Genomic DNA, 350 nt, shown 5'->3' with positions numbered 1-350 from the left:
AGTCATGGATTGTTGAGATGAAGCAGACATCACAAGATGAATTTCCAGTTCAAAGGGTGGTGAGGAAGGAATCTGTGAAGGTTGAGAAGAAGTAAACTTCCAAGAAGAAGAAGATTATTGGTCTTGCTTCTGACGATGTTAAGGATATTACTACCCAAGTTCAGAAAGCTAAATTGAAAATAGCTTCCAATTCTGAAGATACATGGTCCAACAAGGAGGATCAGTTGGTATATAAAAAACTTGAGGTGACATTAAACCTCCTTGGAGAGGCTTTGACGAAGTTGGATGGACCTGGACCTTCGGAGACTTCTAGACGCGTGCCCCAGTTGGCAGAATCGCAGAAGTATCCT

The sequence above is a fragment of the Camelina sativa genome, chromosome 6, assembly GCF_000633955.1.
Source record: "Camelina sativa cultivar DH55 chromosome 6, Cs, whole genome shotgun sequence".
Classification (NCBI taxonomy): domain Eukaryota; kingdom Viridiplantae; phylum Streptophyta; class Magnoliopsida; order Brassicales; family Brassicaceae; genus Camelina; species Camelina sativa.
Note: the sequence above shows the minus strand (reverse complement) of the source record.